Here is a 14,426-nt window from a genome sequence, read left to right as displayed (position 1 = left end):
CCTCTTCTGTCTTCCCCAACTGCCAAATATTATTTTGATCTCCTTAGTCTTCAGTGAGTTCCTGAAATGTTCTTCTAAGTCAATTTTTTTTGGTCCTCTCTCAGACTTAACCTCCTGCTTACTTCCAGATGCCCTCATATCATGCTTAACTCCAGAACCACCTGCAATCTCCATTTTAATAACATATCTCAATATGCACAATTTTCTACAAAGCTAGCCCCAGTTCCTCCAATGCACAAGTGTCTCTGAGTCCTCCTTTGTTCTGGACTCTTCTTCAACAGTTAAGGAGGGAACGAAAGGGCCATTTTGTGAACAGAATAGTGCCAATCAGGGGCAAGCAAGATGGAAGAGAGTGCTTACTTTTCTCTAACTTGCTTTGATAGAGCCCTCCAGAGCTGCCTGTGTTACAGTCACAAGCTTCTTAATAGTAACCAAACAAAAAGTTAACTTCTGGGGTCACCATGTGGCTCAGTGGGTTAAGCATCAGACTCTTGATTTTGGCTCAGGTCATGATCTCACGGTTCAGGGGCTCAAGCCCCACATCAGGCTCCACACTGATAGTGAGGAACCTGCTTGGAATTCTCTCTCCCTCTCTCTCTCTGCCCTTTTCCCGCTCTTTCTCACTCTCTCTCAAAATAAATAAATAAATAAACTTTTTTAAAAATATGGTTAACTTTGGGGCGCCTGGGTGGCGCAGTCAGTTAAGCGTCCGACTTCAGCCAGGTCACGATCTCGTGGTCCGGGAGTTCGAGCCCCGCGTCAGGCTCTGGGCTGATGGCTCAGAGCCTGGAGCCTGTTTCCGATTCTGTGTCTCCCTCTCTCTCTGCCCCTCCCCCATTCATGCTCTGTCTCTCTCTGTCCCAAAAATAAATAAACGTTGAAAAAAAAATTAAAAAAAAAAATATGGTTAACTTCTGCATGTGTGTTCACCATGTAGCCAGCATTTAATTGACTGCTCTAAATGCAGTATGTCATTTAATCCTCTCAACAATCCAGGGAGTTGGACTCCAGTATTATCCCCATTTCAGAGATAAGAAAACTGAGGGTCAGAAGAGTTAAGAATGATCTATAAAGGTCATACAGATATTAACTGATAAAGCCTCGATTCAAATTCAGTACTGTTTGAATTCATAGTGAACACACATTAACAGGATTAGGTCTATAGTTTTGCCTGCAAATAACAAAAAAACCTTAGATGAGGTAACTATTTCAAATAATAAGAAGATCAAAGTTCTAGGTTTTCAAGGTTAGTTAAATAATGAGGCCTCCAGTGTCAGGGCTCTGGGTTATTATATTCTCTGAGATATTTTTACCTTTCTCTTCATGAACATAGGATGGCTGCCATGGTACCAAACATCATCTCTTCATTTGACAACACGCAAAGGCAGAAAAGAAATGGGAAGGTATCTCTTCCTATTTGTGTCTATTTTTATCAGAAAGAAAAATCTTTCCCAGAATTCCCCAGCAAACACTTTCTTCTAAGTCATGAGTCAGAACTGGGTCATATGCCCCATTCCCACCCCTTAATCACTCATGGGCAAAGGACTACCCTGCCTTGGTTAGTCTAACCGTGATTCAGCCCATGGAACCCAAGAAGGGATCCACCTACCCTGAGTACATTGCCACTCACCTGAATTACTGAACAAAATCAGAATCTGTTAATAGGGAAGGGCAGGATAAATGCCTGTTGCTTAAATAACCAACAGTGTCTCCTATGCATTACCTTTCAATTTGGTGCTTCATCTCTCCTGGATTCATCAGGATTTCCTTCACCTATCCAGATTGCTAGTCTCCAATGCCAATATGAAAATACACCGCAGATTCTGCACTTTTGTCACCAATAAGGAGAAAAAATTACTAAGTATGAAAAATTTAGTGTATTTGAATCAGGTAGAAAATATGTGACTCAAGTGATAAATATATGACTATTATTCTCAAATAATTATAATGTAGGGCTAAAAACAAGTCAAGTTACCTTCCAATTTATAATGTTTTCACTCTATTTCACACAACCCCCTTCTGATGCTCTTTACAGATGTATTATAGATCTTTATTTTCTCTTAAAAACTTCCTTCTCCAAATTTCTTCATGGTCCATCTATTTTTGTGTCACAATAATTATTTATGGATGAGAGAGAGGTTCTAATTTTTTCTCTGTGTTTTCTAAACTCTTCAAATACTTCCACACACAAAAAAAAATGTGTTATTTTTCTGTTATTTTCCAAATTGGTCAAATATTGTCACAAAATGTAAATCTATCTGCATAATTGGGAGTTTATGTAATTGGGTAATTCATCACATTGAGGCATTCTGATTCTAAAAGTTGGATAATTGGAACCTTCTCAATAAAGAGGTTCTTTTATGTTTGAGTATTTTTTTTTTTTTGTCTTTTTGTTTTTGTTATATGTATAACAAATCTCTTGGCCCTGTTGGAAACATTAGGGCAGAGAAGCCCATCTCTCATCTCTCACAGTCCTGGCTCATACATGTCACTGCAACCACATTTATTTCCTTGCTGCTCCTGGAATTTGGTTATTTCTTAACCCCAAGTTAAGTTGTTCTGACTCCGCTAATCCCCCTTCCTGATTTACTTTAAGGCATATGTTAAAATTTATGTTTTATAGGAATTTACCTTTTTTTATAATACACTATACTTTATTGATGGTACATGACAAAGTAGGGTTCCCCAAGCCCTCCCCTTCTTCAAGGTGTCTGGGATGGAAACTGTGGAGGTTGGGAGATTCTCAGTGTGTTGGAGGATGAGCTGGGGTAAGGACTCCCCGGAAGCTGAGGGCCTCTCTCTTTCTCTTGTTCTCAGCCCTCAGCTGGTCCCAGGGTCTCTGACTCCTTGGAGGCCATGTTAACCCATAAGGTCCACAACCTAGTTTCTATAGCCAAATTCATTGTTATACCAGGAAATGAGCTTGACAGAGTGGCCATTGAGAGCAGTGCCAACCCTAGCATCGAAATGGAAGAGTGGGTGTTCCTGTTAAAGTCATGGGAGACAAACTAGTCCACAGTGTAGCCAAGATGCCCTTAAGAGGACCCTCCAATTCCTGTTTCACCACCTTCTTGATGTCATCATATTTGGCAGCTGTCTTCAGGAAGTAGGTCAGATCCATGATGGACACATTGGAGGTGGGGACACAGAAGGCCATGCAGATGAGCTTCCTATTTAGCTCAGAGATGGCCTTGCCTATAGCCTTGGCAGCACCAGTAGAAGCCAGGGTGATGTTCTAGGCAGCCCCTTGGCCATTACACCACAGCTTCCCAGAGAGGCCTCTCTGACCTTCTTGGTATCAGTGATGGCATGGACTGGAGTCATGAATTTCTCCATGATGCCAAGTTGTCATGGATGACCTTGGCTAAAGTAGCCAGGCAGTTGGTGTGCAGGAGGCATTGCTGAAAATCTTGAGGGAGTTGTCATACTTCTCATGGTTCACACCCATCACAAACATGGAGGCATCATCAGAAGGTGAAGAGATGATGACCCTCTTGGTCCCACCTTTCAAGTGAGCCCCAGCCTTCTCCAGGGTAGTGAAGACCCCAGTGGACTCCACAACATACTCAGCACCAGCATCACTATTTGATGTTGGCAGGATCTTGCTCCTGGAAGGTGGAGATAGGGTTTCCATTGATGGCAAGTGTCCCATTCTCACCCTTGACTGACCCATGGAATTTTCTGTGGGCAAAATCATACTGCAGCATATAGACCATGTATCTGAGGTCATTGAAGGGGTCATTGATGGCAACAATATCCACTTGGCCAGAGTTAAAAGCAGACTTGGTAATCAGGTGCCCAATATGACAAATCCTTTTACTCCAACCTTCATCATCATGTCTCAGGGATGTGGCTGGCACTGCACCAGAAGATACAGCTAGCTGTCTGTCAAGCAAGGAGGAACAAAGAACCAGAAATTTACCTATTTTTTTGAAAAGTATCTCCCATTCCAAAGCATTCTTTCTACCTTATAATCCACCAAATCATATTTTCAGCTTAAAAAGAATAGTAAAAGTGACCTTGACAACCTCTTCCATTTTATACACTAGGAACTTTGGACCTGGGTGGAATAACGCTGTTCATGGTCATGCAACTCCTCACTGCTGTAAGAGGGATTTTGCTCCCCCAAACCAGATAAGAATGGGGATAGGAGAAGGGCATGGAAAATTACTGGGGGCAACAGTGAGAAGGGAGAGTAATAGTCTTAACTAGAGAGTCTGGGAGTGCCAGAATGGGTGTCTGGGGTGAAGAGTCCATTTAGGGACTGATGACACTTGGGTAGCATGTTTACTTCCCTTGAGTATAGACCATCTTCTCACCAACCTGTGGATAATTTGTCTCCAGATAGCACTCAGCACTTTAAACCACCACTATCCCAATTCAGTGCTGCTGGATAGTCCATTACTAAACCCTGCAGGGTAAGCAATTTTGTTTCCTGCCAAACTCATCTCAAGAAAAATAAAGCTATGTAGGAGATTCCATGACTTCTTGTCTCTTCTGGTGGCAAGTGACTGAAACTCTTATTTCGGTTGTATATTAAGCAGTCAGGTTCAGGTAACCAAATATGCTGCCAGGACTCTCACTCACCATCTCTTATCTGTTCCTGCACATCAACCTCATTATCTCATGTTGATGATGAACTTGGTAAGAACCTCATTGCTTCACCCGCAGTGGAGAACTGACCTCTACTTTCTTTACTTCCTTTGTCAAAAATCCCCAGACATAGAATTAATCAGAAGCACATTCCTCAACGTGGGGAAAAAAAAAAAAAAAAAAAAAAAAAAAAAACCTCCAAAAGAACCCAGGGAGAACCTGGAGTATGCAAGACCTCAGCAGCTGCCATTCTACTCCTGGAGACCATCTAAGTAGGATAGCAGATGTGGTGCTGAGCAAATGAAAAATGAATTGTCTACAGCAGGCTTGCATTCAGGAGACAATGAGGACAGGGTCCCATTCAGCAACTATTTCTTTAACCTCATTACGATTCTCTTTCAGGGTTTTAAAAATATTTAAGTAGATACTGGATTACATTAACCAAATAATTGATAACAAATCTGATATAGAGAATCAAATATAACAAATGTAAAATTAAAGCAATAAAGATCAGTTACTTAAAAGTATCTTTTCATCTCAGCACAGACATATTGTTTTGATTAAAGTTGTGACATTTAGTGGAAAATGAACTTTGGATTCCTATAGCATGTCAAAAGTAACTTAACTAAATTTATTCAATTATTTTTATATTAATTGCATATAGATTAGGTGCATTTGACATAACCTTCTAATATTTTGAATATGAGTGTACACTACACAATTTATCATTATAAATTTATAGAATTTATTTTTGCAAGTATTAGAAAGCCCAACTCAAAAGAAAACTTAATAATAAATCACAGTGAGTCCTAAAGGTAGTGGCAGCTCCAGTCTTGAGCGGTTTGAAATTTTCCTGACTGGTTTGGACTCTGCTTGATACAGAAATAAATTTCCCTCCCTCTTCCACGCCATGCTGATCTCTATATTTCCCATTTGTTTAATGTTTACTTAGACATATCTAAAATTTTACGTATCTTTATACTGAAAATTAAATAGAAATGTCTATTTCTTTTTACAGTAATAGATCATACACTATTGGCTAAGGTTCTCAGTAACTGAAAACAGTATCAAATATAGCTGGTTTAAGCAGAAAGGGATTTATTAGAGAACATTAAGTACCATACAGAGTTTCTGGCAAAGCCAGAGACAAATTTGCATTATAGGCAGTCCAAAATAAAAGGAGCCAGGAGAAGGGCTCATCTACACCACAGACTATTCTAGCAGAAAACCTACTCCAGAGACTACACAATTGGGCAGCCAGAGCACTGGGACTCGACACCTGGTACTATACCAGAGCTGCCCCAGAAGAGCCAAATGTCCCAGCATCCCTTATTAGAGATCAGACCTTTCCACATACAGCTGTGTCTCACCTTGTTCTTCCTTATCTCGTGTCAGCCCAGGAGAACCTTGGCCACCCACATCAGGCACCCAAGATTCACATGATCTTGGGAAATACAGTTTCTTCCTTCAGTCTCATAAGTGCACAGAGTCATACTAAACAAAAAAGTTAGAATAGGCCTTGAACAGCCAACCCTAAATATCTGCCTCAAATTCTGTTCAGTTCCTTGACAATTTTCTCTTTCTACTTAACAGCCTAATGTTTTTCTAAGTCAGTACACATGGAGCTATGTTATGGTTAATTTTAGGTGTCAACTTGGGTAGGCTATAATACCCAGCTGTTTAATCAAACACTAAACAGGGTGTTGCTGTGAAGGTATTTTGTAGATGTGTTAACATCAACAACCAGCTGACTTTAAATAAATGCAATTATTCTTGAATTTGTGGGTGGAGTTCATCCGATCAGTTGAAGACTTTAGACCAAAAATGACAAAACATCTATCATAACAAATAAAACTCAGATGCACAACACAATAAATGTTTATTTCTTGATGATGTAAATCTGGCATGGGTGGGGCAGTCTTCCTCTGTATTGTAACTATGCCATCTGGGACACAGGCCCTCCAAGGCCCACATAGCAGAGGAAGAGAAGGATGGGAGAAGTCACACCTCTCCCAACTGCATCCACATATCTTCCCTTTTGCTTATATTCATACACCAGAAATAGTCATGTGGTCTCAAGCTAATTGCAAGGATGTTTGGGTTATGTAGACAAGGCCATGACTATTTGAGAACACTAACAGATTCAGCCATAAAACCTTCTACTGAAGAAGGACATTTAATTAAACCATGTTAAATGCATGTTTCTTTAAAAAAAGATATATTGTTGGGGTGCCTGGGTGGCTCAGTTGGTTAAGCTTCTGACTTCAGGTCATGATCTCACGGTTCCTAGGTTCATGTCCTGTGTCAGGCTCTGTGCTGATAGCTCAGAGCCTGGAGCCTGCTTCAGATTGTGTGTCTCCTTCTCTCTCTGCCCCTCCCTCTCTCCCTCCCTCTCTCTCTCTCTCTCTCTCAAAGACAAATAAACATTAAAAAAAAATTTTTTAATATATTGTTAACAGGAAGGGATGAAAGGGAAAGGGGAGGGAGGTAGGAAAGAAAGAAAGGATACTCTTTATACGTTATACTTATAATGGAATACTGGGACAAACTATATTCACATTTTAACTGGAACTTAAAAGTAATTACTGATAATATGTGACAGATTCAATCCTACCAACAGTAGGAAAGCACTTGTTTTTACATGGCCTCATCATCACTAGATGTTACTAATATTTTTAAAGTTTTCCATTCTTTTTTTTTAATATGAAGTTTATTGTCAAATTGGTTTCCATACAACACCCAGTGCCATCCCAACAGGTTCCCTCCTCAATGCCCATCACCCACCCTCCTCTCCTTCCCACCCCCCATCAACCCTCAGTTTATTCTCAGTTTTTAAGAGTCTCTTATGCTTTGGTTCTCTCCCTCTCTAACTTTTTTTTTTACCTTCCCCTCCCCCATAGTCTTCTGTTAAGTTTCTCAGTATCCACATAAGAGTGAAAACATATGGTATCTGTCTTTCTCTGTATGACTTATTTCACTTAGCCTAACACTCTCCAGTTCCATCCACATTGCTACAAAAGGCCATATTTCATTCTTTCTCATTGCCAAGTAGTATTCCATTGTATATATAAACCACAACTTCTTTATCCATTCATCAGTTGATGGACATTTAGGCTCTTTCCATAATTTGGCTATTGTTGAAAGTGCCGCTATAAACATTGGGGTACAAGTGCCCCTATGCATCAGCACTCCTGTATCCGTTGGATAAATTCCTAGCAGTGCTATTGCTGGGTTATTTTATTAAAAATAAAAATCTATTTTTAATTTCTTGAGGAACCTCCACACTGTTTTCCAGAATGGCTGCACCAGTTTGCATTCCCACCAACAGTGCAAGAGGGTTCCCGTTTCTCCACATCCTCTCCAGCATCTATAGTCTCCTGATTTGTTCATTTTAGCACTCTGACTGGCGTGAGGTGATATTTCAGTGTGGTTTTGATTTGTATTTCCCTGACGAGGAATGATGTTGAGCATCTTTTCATGTGCCTGTTGGCCATCTGGATGTCTTCTTTAGAGAGTGTCTATTCATGTCTTCTGCTCATTTCTTCACTGGATTATTTGTTTTTTGGGTTGGAGTTTGATGAGTTCTTTATAGATTTTGGATACTAGCCCTTTGTCTGATAGTCATTTGTAAATATCTTTTCCCATTCCATTGGTTGCCTTTTAGTTTAGTTGATTGTTTACTTTGCAGTGCAGAAGCTTTTTATCTTCATGAGGTCCCAATAGTTCATTTTTGCTTTTAATTCCCTTGCCTTTGGGGATGTGTCAAGTAAGAAATTGCTGCGGCTGAGGTCAGAGAGGTTTTTTCCTGCTTTCTCCTCTAGGGTTTTGATGATTTCCTGTCTCACATTCAGGTCCTTCATCCATTTTGAGTTTATTTTTGTGAATGGTTTAAGAAAGTGGTCTAGTTTCATCCTTCTGCATGTTGTTGTCCAGTTCTCCCAGCACCATTTGTTAAAGAGACTGTCTTTTTTCCATTGGATATTCTTTTCTGCTTTGTCAAAGATTAGTTGGCCATACATTTGTAGGTCCAATTCTGGAGTCTCTCTTCTATTCCATTGGTCTATGTGTCTGTTTTTGTGCCAATACCATGCTATCTTGATGATTACAGCTTTGTAGTAGAGGCTAAAGTCTGGGATTGTGATGCTTCCCACTTTGGTCTTCTTCTTCACTATTACTTTGGCTATTTGGGGCCTTTTGTGGTTCCATACAAATTTTAGAATTGCTTGTTCTAGCTTTGAGAAGAATGCTGGTGCAATCTTGATTGGGATTGCATTGAATGTGTAGATAGCTTTGGGTAGTTAAAGTTTTCCATTCTGATAATATTTTCAAGTTATAAATTTTTCTATTAGGTTTAACATGTTTTCATTGTTTATTTTTTGTTTATATTTCCTTTTCTGTAATTGCCTGTACATACAATTTGCTCATTTCTTTATTTGACGGTATGATTGTTTCTTACTTTTAGAAAATAGCTTTACTTATTTTATAGAATTTGACCCTTTGTGTATTATTTTGTTGCAGATATGTTCTTGCTGTTATATACCTTTGTTTTGTTTGTTATCTCTTGCAATCTAGACTTTATTTTTATCTGCTCAAATCCATTATATTTTTCCTCTATGACATTCCTGTTTTATTTAGGAAATGCAATCAAAACCAAAGTTATAAAACCATAGTTCTTTACAGATAAATTCTATTTCATTTTTCTAATTAGTTTTTTTCATTTATCTTAAATTTACTTTTGAATTATAGGAGTTAAATATCAACTTCGTTTTCTTCCAAATTTATGGTCAAATAGCTAAAAACTTTTACTGAGTAGCCGTTCTTTCCTCTACATAATGGAATAGAATCTCTAATGTATATTTAATTCCCATATAAACTTAAGCTTATTTTGGGCCCTCTGTTCAACTCTATTGCTTTGCTTGCTTATTCCTTTTCTTAATCCACACACTTATTTCAAATTTTTAAGATCTGGGATGAGACAAGTCCCCTTCTATTATGTGTAGTTTTCAATGTTTATTAGCAATGTTATACTTGATTCTTTCATATGGTTGTGAACATCTGTGTTTGTCTCTCCAGTCAAGAGACTGTGTTGCTTGCCTCTCTCTACTACCCTGTTCTATCTATATCTTAGAAGGCTGGCATCTATGGCCTGCTCTTTTTGAATCTCCTGCCTGCTGCCATTCCAGTTTGGTCAAGGAGAGGCATCCATAGGAGACTGAAGGACAGAGAAGGCATTTGTTGACTCAGCTCCTTCCCATCAGGACTACCAGTCCGCATCGGCTTCCACCCAGTAGCCACACTTCTCATGGGGTGGTCCCCTTCTACAGCTAGAGTTGGAACTCTCTGGTCACCACTCCCTCCCCTTTCCCATTTGTTTAGGACTGATGATGGTAATGTGGGTCTAGGGCTTTACCATCTCCTGCAGATTCCACTTCACCCTACCAAAACCTTCGTAAATCATCCCTTTATTAAACTTTCCTCAATTATTCCCTTTGAAATTTGGATGTGCCATCTCCTTTCTGTCACGAAGTTAATGATATACAAAGGAACTGTGAATGGAACTCAAGAGATACCACTGGGACTATTACTGGAACCATGTTAAATGCATACACTAATTTGGGAATGATTGATATGTTTGTCAGTAAATCTTCCCCATCAGAAATATCATCACTTTTCATTTCACTTGTCATTCAATAAATGTTTATCTTTAAATACATTTTTAACATTCCTGTTCATATATTCCTATCAGGATTAGAAGGTTTTTAAATTTCCATTCTAACAGATTTTTGTTAATACAAAGGAAAGTCACTAAACTGTATATTTATCCTGTATCCAGGGAACATACGATATACTCTTATTATTTATAATGATTTTTTTCTGACGCTGGAATTCTTTTGGTATACTTACAAATTGTATGAAAATCATGGTAATTTTATTTCTTTTTTTATATTTTTATTCCTGAGAGAGAGAGAGAGAGAATATAAGCAGGGGAGGGGCAGAGAGAGAGGGAGACACAGAATCTGAAGCAGGCTCCAGGCTCTGAGCTGTCAGCACAGAGCCTGATGCAGAGCTCAAACTTGTGAACCATGAGATCATGACCTGAGCTGAAGTCGGACACTTAACCAACTGAGCCACCCAGGTGCCCCTTGATAATTTTATTTCTGGTTTTCAAGTAGAGATACAACTTACTTTGTTTTTTTGTTATGTTGCATGAAACAAATACAAAATAAATTGAAAGTAATGATTTATAAGGACCATCCCTCTCTTTTATTTGATTTTAACATCAATGACTTTACTATTTCATCATTTATTAGGATTTTTCTTCTTTTTCTTCCTGGATAACAATTTTTACCATTTTTATTCCCAATTTATTTTTTCCTTACTTTAAATTATTTCCCATACTCTATTGCTATTGAGAAGCTCTTTTTTCCTGTAGTTTAATATTACAAGTTGTATAGCTAGATCTTAGCTTTGGGACATTCTTACATCCCTGTAATAAACTATTTGGCCACAGTAATAATAATAATAATAATTATTATTATTATTATTATTATTATTATTATGTTAAAACACTGCTGTGATTCCATTTGCCAAGATCATAATTGGGATATTTCTATCTACATTCACAAGTGACCTAAACTAAAACTTTGTACCACATCTTCAAATTTTTGTGTGAGGGGTTATGTTCACCTTATAAAATGAATTTTTAAAGATTTTTTTCCATGCTCTGGGAAAGTCTGAATACATAGAAAATGGCTGTTTCTTGAAGGCTAATTAGAACCTAATTATAAAATCATCCAAGCCTTATACATTTCAGTGGTAAGTTGTTAGCAATATTTTATATACACACAACACAAAAATACATACAGCTATTGGTGTTTTCAAATATTTTATCTCTTCTTGAGTAAATATTTTATAGATTGCTAAAAATCATTCATTTCTTCATCTGCTTTTGCTTTCATTTAGTGTTCCATTCTACTCTTCATTTTGTTTTTTAATTCTTTAATTTACTTTTCCCTTATAAATTTTATTATTTGCTTTATTTTACTTTTCTCTTTCCTTAAGTAGAACACTTAAATATGCATGTTCTCTCTCTTTTGCTAAAAAATAAGCTTCTAGATTATGCATTTTTAAAATTTAAGCCATATCCCATAGATTTTGATAATTAGTGTTCTTATTCTTGTCAACTTCTAGATTATTTGTAATTTCACTTTGGTATCTCTCATGGATCTGGAAATAACTTTTAAAATATTCTTAATTTAAATTGAAGTTCTTTTAAGACTTGGCTAAAGTTTATTTTAGTTATCTCATTCTTGAGGTGTTATTCTTATATTTTTCTTATATCTTATAAATATAAAACACTTATATTCATATATTGTTTTACAGCCAAATAACAAGACTTTTAAAATAGCCACATTTTGGGATTTTTTTGGTCAAGTACATGATAATTTTGTAATTCTTACATGTTCTGCGTGAAATCCTTTTAACAGCATTATTTTTTTTCAATATAATCTATCAAATTCTGGGAGAGGGATATTAAAGTCTCACTGTCCTCCTTGAATATTCTGCCACTTATCAAGTTCTTGTCTCTCAGTTCCAAATGTACCTTCGTTGGCCTACTTGTAAAACTTTAGCTGGACGCTATGAACATTTTTCCTTTGACACCTCACACAGTGTTAATTAGCCTTTGTCAGTAGAGGGTGGTGGAGGGACACCGCAGGAGTAAGGAACATCTCTTTCTAGTTCCAATCAGCTTCCCTTTCTACCTCATGCAGGGCCTTCTCACACCCCCCTACCCCTTACCCCCAATCCCTCAACATTCCCCAACCCTCATCCCTGCCCCCACTGGCCAACACTACTGGGTTCCATTTAAGTTTCACAGGCACCCTAGATAGCTTCTAAGCAGCTCAACTGCACCTCATAGGCCGCCTCCTAGCAACGCATGTTGCTATTCCAACAGGCAGTGCCTGCTTGCCAGCTGTAATCTGTATATCCTGATGAACTTAACCATACAAGGGCTTTAATCACATCCATTCTAATGATCTCTAAATCTTGGGCTGGGGTAGAGGGTGAGGTGAGGGAGGTAGCTCTCCCAAACTTGTTCCTTCCTTAGGTGCTCAGTCTCAGCCCTAGGGGTGGTGTCTGTTCCCTTTATCTGTTCTTCTTGCATTGTTTAGAGCTCACTTTACTTCTTAGAAGCTAATCTCCTGTTACTAGCAAAACATTCTTTATATTAAATTTTCCCTGTTCAAATTGCAATGTGATTATTATCTCCTGATTGAACCCTTTCTGATACATATACCAGGGAATTTTGTAGCTTTTTAAAAATTCATTTATACGTGTCTCTCTGATACATTTGCTGCTTTATTTTTATGTGGCATTCCTTATTTTTTGATATCATTATGACCATCCCTTTTTCTTTGCACTTACTGTTTATGTCTTTGATTCCTTTTATTTACAACCCTTGGGCGTGTTTTTTTATTTCATTTACATATCTTATTAAAAGCAGACAGCTGCACTTTGTTTTTTAATTGGAGAATTCAACCTATTTACATTTACTGTGAAAGGTGATTTGTTCTCATTCCCATCTAATGTTATGTTAATTTATTTTTTTATACTCATTCTTATGCTTTTCTACTTCTGCTGAATTGAACAAGTTGTATGTGGATGCCATGTTTATTTTGTTTTTTATTCCAGTTGCCCCTAACAATAATTTGGAAATTATTTATATTTATATTTATTTTTAATAAATAATTTATTTATTTATTTTATAAATAAATATTTATAATTATTGATAAATTATAATATTTGGAAATAACATTATAGCATTTCTCTATCTGCTAGTTCACTAGCATGTACTTTAAACAGTCATATTAAAACCGGTATTTCTCTGTGATTTTATTAAAATTAATAGTACTTTTACCATTCCCCATAATGATGGGACCTTAAGAATATTTTACTCTCATTCATTCCCACCATTTTCACATCCTAGATTTTCTGAACTACTCCAGAAATGTAATTCCATGTTATTTTTCACTTTTTCCTTCGAGTAGGCCTTTTCTCAGTATACTTATTCAACAGTGCCAAGACAATTTGCAATCACTTTATTCTCATCCACATAGTTTACTGGATTCATTGCTCACTGCTCATTCTTGTATTCTTTATTTTCCACTTGCTTTAGATCTCTATTCAAATTTACTATCATTTATGCTGCAGTACATCCTTGAGTAATTTTGAATAAGAATATGAGTAGAATACTTTGAGTTCCTACATATCCAAAGAAGTCCCTCTTTTGTCATATGAATGATAACTTTTCTGAGGTAGGATTTTAGACAACAATGCTTGCTCTCAAAAGTTGATAAACATTATTCCACTGGCGTCTAGTGTGGTATGTAAGAAGTCAAAGTCAAACATTCTTTTTCCATTATATTCAAACTTTTTTTACCTGTCTGAAAATGTTTATTTTTTCTCTTTCCACAAGAGGCCAGAAATTTCACAAAGATATGTCTAGATGTGTGTGGGGTTTTGTGTTTTTTTTCATCACTTCTGCCTGACATTTAGTAAACTCTTTTGATCTTCAGATCAGGGAGTTGAAGATTATTGCTTTGATTATTGATTCCATTTCCATCTGCTCCTTTTTTTCCTGGAATGCTGATCATTTGCATATTAGTTCTGCTAGGAGTGTCATCCATATCGCTTATATTTTCAGTCATGATTTACATTTCTTAGTATTCCTCTTTTGTGTTGAAATACACTTCCTCCATTTAACCTTCTGATCACAAACTCGGGTTTCAGCAGTATTGACTCTGTTTTCCACTTTCAAGGATGCAATCTCC

General features: G+C 37.3%; 1 pseudogene; it reads right to left on the bottom strand.

Annotated features, from left to right (window-relative positions):
• Positions 1–2,859: 2,859 nt before the first annotated feature.
• LOC125162968 (glyceraldehyde-3-phosphate dehydrogenase-like) overlaps positions 2,860–14,426 on the bottom strand; it is a 138,147-nt pseudogene continuing 126,580 nt past the window's right edge.

Source organism: Prionailurus viverrinus, chromosome A3 (genome assembly GCF_022837055.1).
Source record: "Prionailurus viverrinus isolate Anna chromosome A3, UM_Priviv_1.0, whole genome shotgun sequence".
NCBI classification, from domain to species: Eukaryota; Metazoa; Chordata; class Mammalia; order Carnivora; family Felidae; genus Prionailurus; species Prionailurus viverrinus.
This window is presented reverse-complemented; position numbering and strand designations above follow the sequence as displayed.